At 39.1% G+C, this 17,638-nt stretch overlaps 2 non-coding genes across 2 annotated transcripts; one reads left to right on the top strand and one right to left on the bottom strand.

The window, feature by feature from the left end:
- Window positions 1-455: 455 nt before the first annotated feature.
- On the bottom strand, window positions 456-562 carry LOC113000040 (small nucleolar RNA R71). Its single transcript, XR_003265311.1, has one exon. It is a non-coding gene; the product is annotated as a small nucleolar RNA R71 (small nucleolar RNA).
- Window positions 563-10,611: 10,049 nt separating this feature from the next.
- LOC112999991 (small nucleolar RNA R71) lies at window positions 10,612-10,718 on the top strand. The gene has a single exon (XR_003265264.1). It is a non-coding gene; the product is annotated as a small nucleolar RNA R71 (small nucleolar RNA).
- The last annotated feature ends 6,920 nt before the right edge of the window (window positions 10,719-17,638 follow it).

Raw genomic sequence — 17,638 nt, 5'->3', positions numbered from 1 at the left:
AGCATCCTGAGCATTTTGTTATTGGTGATTTTGAGCATTATAGTTTTAAACATTCTGATTTTGTACATTTTGAGAATATGGCACAACCTCCACCCCGTGAGAGGACTCAAAAGGAAATGGCCGCACCTGATTTCACCTACGAAAGCTTGTGCATCCAGTACCCTGATGAGGATGTTCCATATGTTCTCAAGACTGGACTAATACATTTGCTGCCCAAGTTTCATGGTCTTGCAGGTGAAGATCCTTATAAGCATCTTAAGGAGTTCCATATTGTTTGTTTCACCATGAAGCCCCCTGATGTCCAGGAAGATCATATCTTTCTAAAGTATTTTCCTCATTCACAAGAGGGAGTGGCAAAAGATTGGTTGTACTACCTTGCTCCCAGATCCATCTCCAGCTGGGATGACCTTAAGAGAGTGTTCTTGGAGAAATTCCTCCCTGCATCTAGGACCACTGCCATGAGAAAAGACATTTCAGGCATCAGGCAACTTAGTGGAGAAAGCTTGTATGAGTACTGGGAAAGATTCAAGAAATTGTGTGCAAGCTGTCCTCACCACCAGATTTCTAAGCAACTCCTTCTTCAATATTTATGTGTGGGACTTAGCAACATGGAGAGGAGTATGATTGATGCTGCCAGTGGTGGAGCCCTTGGAGACATGACCCCTGCTGAAGCCAGAAATTTAATTGAGAAGATGGCTTCCAACTCCTAGCAATTTAGTGCCAGAAGTGATGCTATTGTCATTAGAGGAGTGCATGAAGTAGCCACAAATTCATCCTCATCGGGCGAAACTAAGAAGCTCGAAGGTAAACTAGATGCCTTGGTTAACCTGGTAACCCAACTGACCATGAATAAAAAATCTGCACCTGCCACCAGACTCTGTGGTTTATGCTCCTCTGCCGACCACCACACAGACCTTTGCCCTTCTGTGCAACAATCTGAAGCAATTGAACAGCCTGAAACTTATGCTGCAAACATCTACAATAGACCTCCTCAACCTTAGCAGCAAAATCAGCCACAATAGAACAATTATGACCTCTCTAGCAACAGGTACAATCCCAGGTGGAGGAATCATCCCAAACTTAGATGGTCGAGTCCTTCACAACAGCAGCAACAACAACAGCCTTATTTCCAGAATGTTGTTGGCCCAAGTAGACCATACGTTCCTCCACCAATCCAGCAGCAACAACAGCAACAACCCCAGAAACAGCAAACAGTCGAGGCTCCTCCGCAACCTTCCCTTGAAGAACTTGTGAGACAAATGACTATGCAAAACATGTAGTTTCAACAAGAGACCAGAGCCTTCATTCAGAGCTTAACTAATCAGATGGAACAATTGGCTACGCAGTTAAATCAACAACAGTCCCAGAATTCTGACAGATTACCTTCTCAATTTGTCCAGAATCCCAAAAATGTGAGTGTCATTGCATTGAGGTCGGGAAAGCAGTGTCAAGGACCTCAACCAGCAACATCTTCCTCATCCGCAAATGAACCTGCCCAACCTCACTCTACTCCAGAAAAATATGATGACAAAAATTTAAAGGGTAAGTTACCTAACAATTTCTATGCAGGTGAATCTAAAGAGAAGCAGCATATCCCTCTTCCATTCCCTCCAAGAGCAATTTCCAACAAAAAAATGGAAGAGGCGGAGAAGGAGATCTTGGAAACATTTAGGAAAGTAGAGGTAAACATACCTCTACTAGATGCAATAAAGCAAATTCCAAGATATGCTAAATTCTTGAAGGAGTTGTGCACTAATAAGCAGAAGCTTAAAGGAAGTGAAAGAATTAGTATGGGCAGAAATGTCTCCACATTGATTGGTAAATTTGTTCCTCTAATCCCTATAAAATGTAAAGATCTAGGTACATTCAGCATACCTTGTATTATAGGGAACAATAAGTTTGACAATGCCATGCTAGATTTAGGAGCTTCTGTTAGTGTTATGCCTCTGTCTATTTTTAATTCTCTATCTCTAGGTCTTTTGCAGTCAACTGATGTGGTAATTCATTTAGCTAATAGAAGTGTTGCCTATCCTACTGGTTTCATAGAGGATGTCTTAGTTAGAGTTGGTGAGTTGATTTTCCCTGTTGATTTTTATATTTTAAATATGGAGGATAGATTTTCTAAAGGATCAGTTCCCATCATTCTAGGCAGACCTTTTATGAAAACTGCTAGAACTAAGATAGATGTATATGCAGGAACACTATCTATGGAGTTTGGTGATATAATTGTTCATTTTAATATTCTTGATGCTATGAAACACCCATCTGAAGATCTTTCTATAATTCGTGTTGAAATAATTGACCATATTGTTGATGAATACATGACTGATCTTCATTCTAATATGCATGCCTGTCACTCTTCATGCATTGAATATGAATTTGTACTTGATCATATGTCTGAATTTGATCCTGAGAGTGAATCTGAATTTGATATTGATTACATGTCTGGTGATGTTCTACCTCTTGAGATTGATTTTATAGAGTCAGATAGAACTAACCATGTTTCAGGAAGTACACATACCTCTGACTTTCTATATGAGGTGCAGGCTGAGAAACCATCTCTTTCTACCACTATCCAGCCGCCCACACCAGAATTGAAGCCTCTGCCATCAAATTTAAAATATGCTTACTTGGATGATAGCAAAAGTTTTCCAGTAATTATATCTGCCTCCCTTGTTGATGAGCAAGAGGAGAAGTTGTTATTAGTTCTCAAGAAGCATAAGAAGGCTATAGGCTGGACCTTGGCGGACATTCCTGGTATTAGCCCATCCACATGTATGCATCGAATAAATTTAGAAGATGGGGCTAAACCAGTAAGATAGCCATAAAGAAGACTCAACCCGATGGTTCTTGATGTAGCGAAGAAGGAGGTAACCAAGCTTTTGCAAGCTGGAATCATTTATCCTATCTCTGACAGCCAATGGGTGAGTCCCGTCCAAGTAGTTTTGAAGAAAACCGGCCTGATCGAGGCCGTACCCGAATCAAATAAACATGAAAATGCAGTAACTAGGAAGTGATCCTAGGTCGTTTCCCAACGAGCAGTGACAAGCCAAATGTTCATAATATACTTGCAGTAACAGTAACGATGGGGGGGGGGGGTTTGGTTGTTTGGTAATTAAAGAGCAGAACAAATAAAATGGAATACGAAACTACTAATATTAAAAACGGGTTGTTTCCTCTGATTCAGAAGCCACTCTCTTATCCTAGGTTATGGAGAATTCGTCCCTAACAATCAACCACTTAATCCAACCCTATTTCAATTTACTAAGCGAAAATCAACTTAGGGTTTTCAATACGTGATTAGGCACCACATACACCAGTTAGCCCTTCGTCCATTAAGCATGAACGCAAGTTAGGCTCAGAGGCAATTAATCGAACACGAAGCGTGCACTGATTAATATTCACGAAATTGGGATAACTGGTGAAGGGAAAACTGCCAGGAAACCACATTACAAACGAAACCTCAAAGAGAGTTGGGCTTCGTCCTCAAAAGGAAACAACACCAGAAAATCTAGCCTTCCATGGATTCAAACAGAAAACGCAAATGAAACATGAAGCAGAAACGTAACTAAACAAGAACGTAAATGAACAGAAACGTAAATGAACAGAAACGTAAATGAAAGTAGAAGAAGAAGCAAGAATGAACTCGTAATTAGAAGCAGAAAACGGAAATTTGCATTAAGAACGAAAACTGTAACAAGGGCACAGAAAAATGTGAAAACCTAAAACCAAAGCTCTGAATAATGAAAATAGCATAGCAGAATAGAATGCCCTGCACGAATCCCAAGGCAGCTATTTAAAAAGAGTCACTCAAAGTCACTGGGCCCTATTACAATACTCTGGCCCAAAACGAAATAAACACTGAACAACATAAAATAAAATTGCAAAATTTCCTAATTAGAAATTAACTAAGGTAAGCGTTGCTTTATTTGCCCTCTTCAAGTCCACAACCAAAATCCGGATTAAGCCCAATGTTTCATTAATTCCTGAAATTAGATTAAAAACATCAAATTAGCTAAATGAGCCCAAATAATAAAACTGCCTAATTAATTGACAATTAAGACCAATCAATAATTAAAATGGTGCAAAAAGGGTTTAGAAAATAGAAGAAAATGATGGCACATCAAAACCCCCCATACTTAGCCTTTTGCACTCCTGGGCAAAATGAAACAAAGAACAAAATCCAAGGATATGAAAGGGAGACAAACAAAAACATTCACATATTTCTCAATGAACATCAAGGAATGAAAGGAATGGGTAACATCTAACATAAGGAGATCCAAAAAGTCAAGACATTCATGAAAATCATCCAAGCAACCCAATCATGGCAAAATAGTTAATCGGCTCAAGAATGAAAAGTGATAAAGCCTCACAAGATATACACTCTATCTCTCAAGTGTCTAGGCTACTATTTACCCTCAAAGCACCCATGAAAGCAAACACCACATAAACTTGGCAAGATTCTAAAATTGACAATCAACCCATAAACACAAGCACATGAGGATCTAAAGGTCTTTTAAGGTTGTAATGGGACCAAGGACAAGGTATGGAGAAATATGGAATAAGTGGCTAAATCCCAAAGGAATAGAGGAGCAAAGGGGAATAAGTGCATATTAAGAAAAAAATAAAAAGAAGTAAAGATAAAAATTAAACATGAAGAGTAGAACCAAGAGTTTCATCATTCTTGTGCCATTTAAGATCTTATTCACTCAACTTTATTGCTTTTCTTTTTCTTTTCTTTTCTTTTTTTTTTGAATTTTTTTTTTTTTTTTTTACTCTTTAGCCTTTGAGAAACAACATTTCATTCAGCATGTCCAACATTTAACCAATATACAATGTACATCAAGTATGGCCCAAAATACATCATGAAGCATAGCCAACAAAACAAGTTGTCCAATGAAACAAAAACCCCCCACACTTATTCCCAAAACAATTCCAAAGCTCCAAAATTCCTTAAGGATATGGTAATATCATGGTTTTTCACTTAAGGCTTGTAGTGAGCTTCAAAACAAGGAAAGGGAAACAAGGCTCAAAAGGGCTATCAAAGGAATTAATTCAAGGTAAGTCCATTTGGCTAGAAGCTTATAAGAACAAAATTGCCTTAATCATTTCCAAATATGCATGTGAATTAGGACGCATCAACAAGAATCAAGCCAAGGCTATTGTGAAAGCAATCAATGGGGCAAAACACACCAAATGATTATAATGATGGATGGCTCAAATTCTCACAAAGGTAAAATCATCACTTTCAAATTGAGCTTTCAAAACTATCATGACATGTAGAGAAGAATCAAGGATTTCAAGTCACAAAATGTCAAGAACTTTTATTTTCAAAACAATTACCCATTTCTTGAACATATCCTATAATTCAAAGAAAAACATGCAAAGTCGTACGTGCACATGAAATTGACCCAAAATATTAAACTGAAAATCCGACGAAACTAACAACATTAACAAATTAACACAACTAACAAATTAACAAAACCAACAAAACTAGCAAAACCAAAGAACACTCCCCCCCATACTTAAACAACACATTGTCCTCAATGTAGCACAATTAAAAGATTAAAAACAATTAAATCATCAAAGAGAATCGGACAAGTGTAATAAAAGCAAAGAAGGAGATCGGAAAAGAAAAACTCCCTAAGTCATGGTGGAGGAAGAGTAGGGTGGAGTAAGGAAGTCTCTTCCACCACGACGTCCACTAAAGAAGGGTTCGTGAGGAATGGCTTAAGTCGATGTCCATTGACCTTGAAGCTCTTGTTTGTGGAATCGCTTTTGATCTCAACTGTACCATAAGGAAAAACATTAGTAACAACAAAAGGACCAATCCACTTAGACCTCAACTTACCACTCATGAGTCCAAGCCTAGAATTATACAATAACACTTTTTGCCCAACCACGAAGTCTTTTTTAACTATCATGCTATCATGGAACTTCTTGGTCTTTTCTTTGTAGAACTTGGCATTCTCGTAGGCTTCTAGGCGGATTTCATCTAACTCACTCAGTTGCAACTTCCTTTCCTCGCCAGCTTGATCCATAAAGAAGTTGCAAGTCTTCACTGCCCAGTATGCTTTGTGCTCAATTTCCACTGGAAGATGACATGCCTTTCCAAAGACAACCCGATAAGGAGACATTCCTATGTGTGCTTTGTAGGCAGTCCGATGTGCCCAGAGAGCATCATCAAGCCTGGTACTCCAATCTTTCCTGCTTGGCTGCACAATCTTCTCTAGAATTCTCTTGATTTCCCTGTTAAAAATTTCTGCCTGTCCATTAGTCTGGGGGTGGTATGGTGTGGATACCCTGTGTACCACCCCGTACTTTTTAAGCAGGGCATGCATTGTCCTGTTGCAAAAATGGGTTCCTTGATCACTAACAATTGCTTTAGGTACTCCAAACCTGCAAAACAGATTAGACCTGACAAAGTCTGCGACAACTTTAGCATCATTAGTTCTAGTGGGCTTGGCTTCCACCCATTTTGAAACATAATCAACTGCAAGGAGAATATAAACATAACCAAAAGAGACAGGAAAAGGACCCATGAAATCTATACCCCAGACATCAAACACCTCACAGAATAGCATAGGTTGCTGAGGCATTTGTTGTCGCCATGTAAGTGTATTTCCTGCTCTCTGACACTGCTCACAAGTGCTGCAGATCTTCCATGCATCTTTAAAGATGGTGGGCCAATAAAAACCACAATCAAGCACTTTGCGAGCTGTCCTTTGAACACCCAGATGACCTCCCGATGCGGAAGAATGACAGAACTGCAGGACTGAGTCAGTCTCATGATCTGGAATGCACCGTCTAATGACCTGATCACTGCACAATTTCCACAAGTAGGGGTCATCCCAAATAAAATGCTTAGCATCACTTTTAATCTTATCTTTTTGGGCCTTAGATGCTAAGGGAGGAAAAACAGAGGCAACTAAATAATTGACAATGTTAGCAAACCAGGGAGTAGAAAGAGAGTCAGAAATACTATACAATATATACAAATGATCATCCGGGAAATCATCCCGAATAGGTGAATCTGCATCAGAGACACGTTCGATCCGACTCAAATGATCAGCAACTAGATTTTGTGCTCCGCTCCTATCACGGATCTCCAAGTCAAACTCTTGGAGCCAGAGCATCCATCGGATCAACCTAGGCTTAGAATCAGCCTTCTTCAACAAGTACTTTAGAGCTGCATGGTCAGTATAAACAATAATGCGAGTACCAAGCAAATAAGATCGAAATTTTTCAAGAGCAAAAACTATGGCTAGAAGCTCTTTCTCAGTAGTAGTATAATTTGCTTGGGCAACATCTAAAGTCCTAGAAGCATAATATATCACCCTGGGCAATTTATCAATTTTCTGAGCAAGGACAGCCCCCAATGCATAATTTGATGCATCACACATAAGCTCAAAAGGGGCTGTCCAATCGGGTGCCTGGATGATGGGGGTGGTAGTCAACGCTCTTTTGAGGCAATCAAAAGCCTCTTTGCATCTGTCATTAAATTCAAACTCCACCTCCTTTTGCAACAAGTTGGATAGTGGAAGGGCTACTTTGCTAAAATCCCTTATAAAGCGCCTGTAGAATCCTGCATGACCAAGAAAAGATCGCACCTCTCGCACACAAGAGGGGTAAGGCAATTGTGAAATAACAGAAATTTTTGTAGGATCTACTTCAATGCCCTTATTGGAAATAATGTGGCCTAAAACTATACCTTGCTCAACCATAAAATGACATTTTTCAAAATTTAGAACAAGGTTAGTTTCAATGCATCTATTCAAAACTTTTTCCAAACTATTCAAACAACCATCAAAAGAGGATCCATATACAGTGAAATCATCCATAAACACCTCTATGCAATTTTCTAAAAAATCACTGAAAATACTAATCATGCACCGCTTGAAGGTACCAGGGGCATTGCACAGGCCGAAAGGCATCCTCCTATAAGCAAAAGTGCCGAAGGGGCAGGTGAATGTGGTCTTTTCCTGATCCTCAGGAACAATAGTAATTTGCATATAACCAGAAAAACCATCAAGGAAACAGTAGTGGGATTTACCTGCCAGGCGTTCAAGCATCTGGTCAATGAATGGCAGGGGAAAATGGTCCTTTTTGGTAACCTGGTTCAGCCTCCTATAGTCAATGTAGACTCTCCAACTGTTCTGCACCCGAGTAGGAATCAGCTCCTCCTTCTCATTTCTGATCACTGTGAGGCCAGTCTTTTTCGGGACTACCTGGACGGGACTCACCCATTGGCTGTCGGAGATAGGATAAATGATTCCAGCTTGCAAAAGCTTGGTTATCTCCTTCTTCACTACATCAAGAATCACCGGGTTGAGTCTTCTCTGTGGCTGTCTTACTGGTTTAGCTCCATCCTCTAAATTTATTCGATGCATACATGTGGATGGGCTAATACCAGGAATGTCCGCCAGGGTCCAGCCTATAGCCTTCTTATGCTTCTTGAGAACTGACAACAACTTCTCCTCTTGCTCATCAGCAAGGGAGGCAGATATAATCACTGGAAAACTCTTGCTATCATCCAAGTAAGCGTATTTTAAATTTGATGGCAAAGGCTTCAATTCTGGTGTGGTCGGCTGGACAGTGGTAGAAGGAGATGGTTTCTCAGCCTTTACCTCATAAAGAAAGTCAGAGGTATGTGTACTTCCTGAAACATGGTTAGTCCTATCTGACTCTATAAAATCAATCTCAAGAGGTAAAACACCACCACCAGGCATGCAATCAATATCACTCTCAGATTCACTGTCAGCATCAAGTTCAGACATATGATCAAGTACAATTTCAGACTCAATGCATGAAGAGTGAGAGGCATGCAGATTAGAATAAAGATCAGTCATGTATTCATCAACAACATGGTCAATTATTTCAGCACGAAATACAGAAAGATCTTCAGATGGGTATTTCATAGCATCCAGAATATTAAAATGAACAGTTATATCACCAAACTCCATGGACAGTGTGCCTGCATAAACATCTATCTTAGTTCTAGCAGTTTTCATAAAGGGTCTGCCTAGAATGATGGGAACTGATCCTTGAGAAAATCCATCTTCCATATTCAAGATATAAAAATCAACAGGGAAAATCAGTTCACCAACTCTAACTAAGACATCTTCTATGAAACCAACAGGATAGGCAACACTTCTATTAGCTAAATGAATTACCACATCAGTTGACTGCAAGGGACCTAGAGATAGAGAATTAAAAATCGACAGAGGCATAACACTAACAGAGGCTCCTAAATCTAGCATGGCATTGTCAAACTTACTATTCCCTATAATACAAGGTATGCTGAATGTACCTGGATCTTTGCATTTTTCAGGAATTTGAGGAACAGATTTACCAATCAACGCGGAGACATTTCTGCCCATGCTAATTCGTTCACTTCCTTTAAGCTTCCGCTTATTAGTGCACAGCTCCTTCAAGAATTTGGCATATCTTGGAATTTGCTTTATTGCATCCAACAGAGGTATGTTTACCTCTACTTTTCTAAATGTTTCCAAAATCTCTTTCTCTGCCTCTTCCATTTTTTTGTTGGAAACTGCTCTTGGAGGGAATGGAAGAGGGGGAATGTGCTGCTTCTGCAAATCAGAATTACCTGTGGAAGAAGATTCACCTGCACAGAAATTGTTAGGTAGATTTTTGTCATCGCCTTTTTCTGGAATAGAGTGAAGTTTGGCAGGTTCATTTGCAGATGAGGAAGGTGCTACGGGTTGAGGTCCTTGACACTGCTTTCCCGACCTCAATGAAATGGCACTGACATTTTTGGGGTTTTGGACAACTTGAGAAGGCAGCTTGTCAGAATTCTGGGACTGTTGTTGATTCAATTGAGTAGCTAATTGTCCCATCTAATTGGTTAAGCTCTGAATGGAGGCTCTGGTCTCTTGCTGAAACTGCATGTTCTGCATAGTCATTTGCCTCACAAGTTCTTCGAGGGAAGGTTGTGGAGGGGCCTCAACTGTTGGCTGTTTCTGGGGTTGTTGCTGTTGTTGGATTGGTGGAGGAATGTATGGTTTGCTTGGGCCAGCAGCATTTTGGAAGGAAGGAGCAGGCTGTTGTTGTTGCTGAGGGCTGGACCATCTGAGGTTAGGGTGATTCCTCCATCCAGGGTTGTATCTGTTGCTGGAAAGGTCATAATTGCTCTGCTGTGGTTGATTTTGCTGCTGAGGTTGAGGAGGTCTATTGTAAATATTTGCAGCATAAGCTTCAGGCTGCTCAATTGCTCCAGGTTGCTGCATGGAAGGGCAAAGGTCTGTATGGTGGTCAGCAGAGGAGCACAAACCACAAACCCTTGCGACAGGTACAGATTTCTGATTCAAGGCCAGCTGGGTTACCAAGTTGACCAACGCATCCAGTTTGCCTTCAAGCTTCTTAGTTTCAGATGATGCAGATGGGTTTGTAGCTACCTCATGCACTCCTCTAATGACTATGGCATCATTTCTGGCGCTAAACTGCTGGGAGTTGGAGGCCATCTTCTCAATTAAATTTCTGGCTTCAGCAGGAGTCATGTCTCCAAGGGCTCCACCACTGGCAGCATCTATCATACTTCTCTCCATATTACTGAGTCCTTCATAAAAATATTGGAGAAGAAGCTGTTCTGAAATCTGATGGTGGGGGCAACTGGCACATAGTTTCTTAAATCTCTCCCAGTACTCATACAGGCTCTCTCCACTGAGTTGTCTAATACCTGAGATATCCTTCCTGATGGCTGTGGTCCTGGAAGCAGGGAAAATTTTTTCTAAGAATACTCTCTTAAGGTCATCCCAGCTCATGATGGACCTTGGAGCAAGGTAATACAGCCAGTCCTTTGCCACTCCCTCTAATGAATGAGGAAAAGCTTTCAGAAATATGTGATCCTCTTGGACATCTGGGGGTTTCATGGTGGAGCAGACAATGTGAAATTCTTTCAAATGTTTGTGCGGGTCTTCACCTGCAAGGCCATGAAACTTTGGAAGCAAATGAATCAGTCCAGTCTTAAGAACATATGGGACATCCTCATCAGGGTATTGGATGCACAAGCTTTCATAGGTGAAATCAGGTGCAGCCATTTCCCTTAGAGTCCTCTCACGAGGTGGAGGTTGTGCCATGTTCTCAGAATGTGCAAAATCAGAATGCTCAGAATCAGAATGCTCAAAATTATAATGCTCAAGATCAGGATGTTCAAAATCACCAATAACAGAATGCACAGATTCACCAGTTATGGAATGCTCAGAATGATCAAAAGGTAAAAAATGATGCCTAACTAATCTATGAAATGTCCTATCTATCTCAGGATCAAAGGGTTGTAAGTCAGATGGATTGCCTCTAGTCATACACTACATTCAGCATGCACACAACTAGTTGCCTTGTCATGTAAATAAAGGTGTAGGTTTGAACTACAGCTACCCTCAAATGATATCCAAATGACTTGAAATTTTGTGAGCAACCTTATAAAATGATGAGAAGATAGCACAAAAAATTTTAGACAAAAATGCAAAGTCTAACTATGAAAGCTAAAATTGGTAGGTTAAGAAAAATAAGTGAATAAAACTTGAAAAATAAAAAACTTTTGACAGAATCGCTTTTTTTGGACGATGGAGACCTCAGCCAGCCTATGGCAGGCTGCCACGGCGTAGGAAATTTTTTTCTACCCCAAATGCATATATAATAATTGCGATTCTGATAACCGGAGCAAAAGTTATGGCCATTTGAAGTTTTGACAAACACAAAATTTGCTAGTTTTTTGGAACTTTCAAATCTGACCAAACTAAAGGCTCTAGCTATTTTTCCCACAAAATATAGATTAAAAGAAGTTACCACAAAAAAATTCAGCCAAAAATAACAACCCTAGCTACTAAAACAAAAAATCCCAATTAATTCAGCATGGGTGGTCGCTAAAATCCGTCTCTAATTGATTTCTACTACTACTCTGTTTTTCCGCAAGCTGATTTCTACTACTACTCTGTTTTCAAGCACAATCTTCACAGCAAAACACCCAAGACTGGACTGAAACAGGGGAAACGCTTAATGGGAAAACTGAAACAGAACACACATTAAACAAAATACCAGGACACTAAACAACACTAACACACATACTAACACAATACTAACAATTAAACATAAAACACGAAAGGATTAAACACACAACACTAGCTAGCTATTATGAACCTTTGGACACTGCTCCCCGGCAACGGCGCCAAATTTGATCGAGGCCGTACCCGAATCAAATAAACATGAAAATGCAGTAACTAGGAAGTGATCCTAGGTCGTTCCCAACGAGCAGTGACAAGCCAAATGTTCATAATATACTTGCAGTAACAGTAAAGATGGGGGGGGGGGGTTTGGTTGTTTGGTAATTAAAGAGCAGAACAAATAAAATGGAATACGAAACTACTAATATTAAAAACGGGTTGTTTCCTCTGATTCAGAAGCCACTCTCTTATCCTAGGTTATGGAGAATTCGTCCCTAACAGTCAACCACTTAATCCAACCCTATTTCAATTTACTAAGCGAAAATCAACTTAGGGTTTTCAATACGTGATTAGGCACCACATACACCAGTTAGCCCTTCGTCCATTAAGCATGAACGCAAGTTAGGCTCAGAGGCAATTAATCGAACACGAAGCGTGCACTGATTAATATTCACGAAATTGGGATAACTGGTGAAGGGAAAACTGCCAGGAAACCACATTACAAACGAAACCTCAAAGAGAGTTGGGCTTCATCCTCAAAAGGAAACAACACCAGAAAATCTAGCCTTCCATGGATTCAAACAGAAAACGCAAATGAAACATGAAGCAGAAACGTAAATGAACAAGAACGTAAATGAACAGAAACGTAAATGAATAGAAACGTAAATGAACAGAAACGTGAATGAAAGTAGAAGAAGAAGCAAGAATGAACTCGTAATTAGAAGCAGAAAACGGAAATTTGCATTAAGAACGAAAACTGTAACAAGGGCACAGAAAAACGTGAAAACCTAAAACCAAAGCTCTGAATAATGAAAATAGCATAGCAGAATAGAATGCCCTGCACGAATCCCAAGGCAGCTATTTAAAAAGAGTCACTCAAAGTCACTGGGCCCTATTACAATACTCTGGCCCAAAACGAAATAAACACTGAACAACATAAAATAAAATTGCGAAATTTCCTAATTAGAAATTAACTAAGGTAAGCGCTGCTTTATTTGCCCTCTTCAAGTCCACAACCAAAATCCGGATTAAGCCCAATGTTTCATTAATTCCTGAAATTAGATTAAAAACATCAAATTAGCTAAATGAGCCCAAATAATAAAACTGCCTAATTAATTGACAATTAAGACCAATCAATAATTAAAATGGTGCAAAAAGGGTTTAGAAAATAGAAGAAAATGATGGCACATCACGGCCTCACCGTGATCAAAAATGAGAAGGATGAGTTGATTCCTACTCGACTGCAGAACAGTTGGAGAGTATGCATCGACTATAGGAGGCTGAACCAGGTTACCAAAAAATACCATTTTCCACTGTCATTCATTGACCAGATGCTTGAACGCCTGGTAGGTAAATCTCACTATTGTTTCCTTGATGGTTTTTCTGGTTATATGCAAATCACAGTTGCTCCCGAGGATCAGGAAAAGACCATATTCACCTACCCATTCGACACTTTTGCCTATAGGAGGATGCCTTTTGGCCTGTGCAATGCCCCTGGTACCTTCCAATGGTGCATGATTAGTATTTTTAGTGATTTTTTAGAAAATTTCATAGAGGTGTTTTTGGATGATTTCACTGTATATGGATCCTCTTTTGATATTTGTTTGGATAGTCTGGAAAAGGTTTTGAATAGATGCACTGAAACTAACCTTGTTCTAAATTTTGAAAAATGTCATTTTATGGTTGAGCAAGGTATAGTTTTAGGCCACATTATGTCCAATAAGGGCATTGAAGTAGAAAAATTTCTATTATTTCACAATTGCCTTACCCCTCTTGTGTGTGAGAGGTGTGATCTTTTCTTGGTTATTCAGGATTCTACAGGCGCTTTATAAGAGATTTTAGCAATGTAGCCCTTCCACTATCCAACTTGTTGCAAAAGGAGGCACCTGATTGGATAGCCTCATTTGAGCTAATGTGCGATGCATCCAATTACACATTGGGGGTTTTCCTTGCTCAAAAGATCTCCTTACTTCAACTTACTTCTTTTCCGCCATGACTTAGGGAGTTTTTCTTTTCCTATCTCCTTCTTTACTTTTATTACATTTGTCCGATTCTATTTGATGGTTTAATTGCTTTTAATCTTTTAATTGTGCTACATTGAGGACAATGTGTTGTTTAAGTATGAGGGGAGTTTTCTTTGGTTTTGGTTTTCATAGTTGTGTTAAATTAGTTTAATTTTGTTAGTTTTGTTGTGTTAAATTTGCATGTTTTTCTTTGAATTATAGGATATGTTCAAGTAATGGGTAATTGTTCTGAAAATATAAGTCTCTTGACATTTTGTGATTTGAAATCCTTGTTTTTCCTCTACATGTCATGATAGTTTTGAAAGCTCAATTTGAAAGTGATAAGTGTACCTTTGTGAGAATTTGAGCCATCCATCATCATAATCTTTTGGTGTGTTTTGCCCCCATTGATTGCTTGCACAATAGCCTTGGCTTGATTCTTGTTGATGCTTCCTAATTGACATGCATATTTGGAAATGATTTAGGAAATTTTGTTCTTATAAGCTTCTAGCCAAATGAACTTACCTTGAATTAATTCCTATGATAGCCCCTTTAGCCTATTTTCCCCTTTCTTTGTTTTGAAGCTCATTACAAGCCTTAAGTGAAAAACCATGATATCACCTTACCCTTAAGGAATTTTGGAGCTTTGGAATTGTTTTGGGAATAAGCTGGGAATAAGTGTGGGGGGGGGGGGGGGGGTATGTTTCATTGGAAGATATGATTTTTGGCCATGCTTGATGTATATATATATTGCCTACTTCTTGCTTTAATCTTCAAATTCGTACTGTCTTAAAAAAAATTGAAAAAAAAATATATTTCAATTGCTGCAAATTCTACAAATTCGTACTGTTCAAAAAAAAAAGAGAAGAAGAAAAGAAGTGCAGTTGAATAAATGAGGTCTTGTTATGAGGACTTGATTTGGGAGCCTTGGTTGATATTAGAGGGTTTGGGTATACTACTTGTACTTAATTTCCACTTATTCCCCATTGCTCCTCTACTCCTTTGGGATTTAGCTACTCATTCCATATTTTTCTTCCATACCTTGTCCTTGTGATGAGAATCCTGAAACTGGCAAAATACAGGCTAAAGGCCCAAGTGGAGAAGGACGAAGGCCCAAGTGGAGAAGGACGAAGGCCCAAGTGGAGAAGGACAAAGCCCCCAAGTGGAAAAGGATGAAAGCCCAGAGGCAAAGACATTATCAAGACTATTAATTGTTGCTGAAGGCCCATAATAAATATGTTCTATTTTTATTAATAATTTTTATTTATTGTAATTTTGGCGCAAACTGTTTAGAAGGCCTGTGTCTATTTTTATCTTTTTGTTCAGACACACTATAAGTATTGGTTTTTGTTTTCAATAAAAAGGAACTTTTGGCATTTTCATAAAATTTGATGAGAGCTTCTCTCTGGGTTCCTTGTTGAACCTATCTCAAACTTATCAAGGTAATCCTTGTGGCATCTACTCTGACTTATCTTCCTTCACTAGAAGTGGGGTCATCCAAAACTCCGTAGCCTGTATCAAACAATCCGCTCCTAGTCAGGTTCACATCATCTGGTATCAGAGCTTCAACTCTTAATACAGGTTTTATCCTATCCTATTATTTTTCTTTGTAATTTTTCCAGGTTCGTGTTTTGTCCTTGTTCTGTTATTTGTTTTCTTGTTTGTGTCTTGTTGCATTCTTGTTTGTGTTTTTGTTTCGTTCTAGTTCTTGTTCTTGTCACGTTTTTGTTCTTGTTTTTGTTTCTTGTGTCTTTCAGACTGTGTGTAAAAAAAAATCTGTTTGAGTTCTGTTTCAAGTAAAAAAAAAAGTTGCAGAAATTTTTAAAAACAAAAAAGAGAAGAAAAGAAGCAAAAAAAAGTGGGTGTTTGATCTTTGAACACGAAATTGAGGCAGTTAGAGGCTTTGTTTTGGCAGAAAATCATGTACCAAATTCCTTTGTCTAGATTCTCCTCTAAATTCTGAGCATTTTGATATATAGTGGGCCTCAAACGGACAACCGTAGCAAAAGTTATGAGCATTTGAAGTTTACTGGTCATATTTGTTATCTTATCTGTTATCCAAATCCAATCTAATTTGCTATCCAAATCAAATCTGATCTTTTATCCAAATCAAATCCAATCTGCTATCCAAATAAAGTCCAAGTTGTTATCCCAAATCAAATCTGTTACTCAGTCTGTCATAATTATATTGTCTTTCTTTTTATTTTATATCACCTTGTGTCTCTAATTTGGTCCATCCAGGAACTTAAGAGTGAACACGAGTGGTAAAAGGCAAAAGGGAATACATTACACAAAAGCCTATATTGAGAGCATCAAACATGAGTGAACTACCATCAAAGAGAGAAACACGTGAGTAGAGTGTGGTGAGGTCCTGAATTATTTTTTTAAAATTACTGCAAAATTCTTTGTTCCTTAATCATGGCAGGAGCTAGTGACAATGGTGGTGTATATCATCAACTGGACGGATTTCAATGCTTATTACTGGACGCGATGACTACACAAATGCAACGTTTGTTGAAACGTAACAATGAAGAGCTCTACAGGCGAATAAAAGGACTAGAGCATCAAATGAATCCGAATGTTGGGAGACCTTATGGTGGCAACAGAAGGGTCAATGATGGATCAAATCGAATAGAAGGGCAAGACAGAATTGAGGGAGTAAAACTCAATGTATCCTCTTTTAAAGGCAGGAGTGACCCAGACGTCTACCTTACCTGGGAGATGAAGATTTAGCACGCATTCTCCTACAATGATTATCCGAAAGAGCAGAAGGTGAAGTTAGCAGCAGCTACATTCTCAGACTATGTCCTTGTTTGGTGGAAGAAAAATCAAAGAGAGATGAAGAGAGAAGAAGGGCGGGAGATAGATACATGGACTGAGATGAGAAGGGTTATGCGAAAGAGGTATGTTCCAACTAGCTACAATAGAACCATGCGACAGAAAATCCAGAGGTTATCCCAAGGAAGTTTGATTGTTGAGGACAAGGAGATGGAGATGGCACTAGTGAGGGCCAACATTGAAGAGGACACCAAAGCAGTGCATGATGGCTTCACCAACAAGATTTCTTTCCAGCACCATGACTAGAAAATTATTCATAAACTTTTATCCCTTAGAGAAGTGTGTGATGACCAAATTAGAATGAGAGAAAAGAGAGAAAAGAGAGAACAAGAGACAGACAATAGTGAGGAATCACAGAGGAATAGAAAAAGGAAGAGTGATACACTTGAGAGATGGAGTGATACACAAGAGAGAGAGAGTGATAATTCTAATAAGTTAACTATTTATGTTTCTCCTAGTGTTCAACCCTTATTGCAGGAATTTAAAGATCTCTTTCCCAAGGATATTCCCCATGGACTGCCACCTTCAAGAAGCATAAAACATCAAGTTGATATCCTTCCAGAAGCTTCATTGCCTAACAAGCCAACTTACAACAACAAGCCCCAAGAGACTCAGCAT

This window comes from Glycine max, chromosome 17 (genome assembly GCF_000004515.6).
Source record: "Glycine max cultivar Williams 82 chromosome 17, Glycine_max_v4.0, whole genome shotgun sequence".
NCBI classification, from domain to species: Eukaryota; Viridiplantae; Streptophyta; class Magnoliopsida; order Fabales; family Fabaceae; genus Glycine; species Glycine max.
Note: the sequence above shows the minus strand (reverse complement) of the source record. Positions and strands in the feature narration are given on the sequence as shown.